Below are 724 nucleotides of genomic sequence, written 5' to 3'. Positions count from 1 at the left end.
TATTCATATGTCGATGTATGCGTATCAAAGTTTGGCTATTTATGACAGCAATGACAAATTGGACACTTGGATCCAAGCTAATATTCCTACCAGACGCGAGAACGAATTGCAGACTAGTCGAGATGACATCTTGTCTAGTGGAAGGTGTAATAGTGTTATAAACCGTTATATACTCTGCAGACGCAGCGTTCTCCGCATTCTTCTCACGTAACCTCGTATTCCACACTGCAGGATGTCGCAATCTGTACGATCGCACTGCAATAACAAGTTATCTTAAGACATACTCCGCTGAGATCCGGAGGTAACAGGGAGTTAGGAGGGCTCGGCGCATTGCATGTATTTCGCATTTTAACACGTTTAGAACGCAGTATATAACGAGAACTACACAAACTTCCACCATTTCAATTCAGGGTTAGGCAAGACCTTCCGATCTCTTGCATCCGGGGCAAGATCTTTCGACTGAGACAAAAAGGCATAAATATATTTTCCCTGACATGAAGATTATTCCAGTGCACCCATTATTTTCTGTCCTAGTTCCCAAGTTCATTTAAGAACAGCATTAAATCCTCATTTTCCCGGGACAGACTCTCTCACTCTTTTATAACGTCATACAGAGAGGGAGACGGAGCCAGCAGGGAAACTTTCTCGCTGCTGTTAAATGGACTAATGCAAAGAGAGGGAAAATTATTTTGATATATTGGTCAAAGGCAACAGAACTCATGTC

Source organism: Penaeus monodon, chromosome 19 (assembly GCF_015228065.2).
Source record: "Penaeus monodon isolate SGIC_2016 chromosome 19, NSTDA_Pmon_1, whole genome shotgun sequence".
NCBI classification, from domain to species: Eukaryota; Metazoa; Arthropoda; class Malacostraca; order Decapoda; family Penaeidae; genus Penaeus; species Penaeus monodon.
This window is presented reverse-complemented; position numbering follows the sequence as displayed.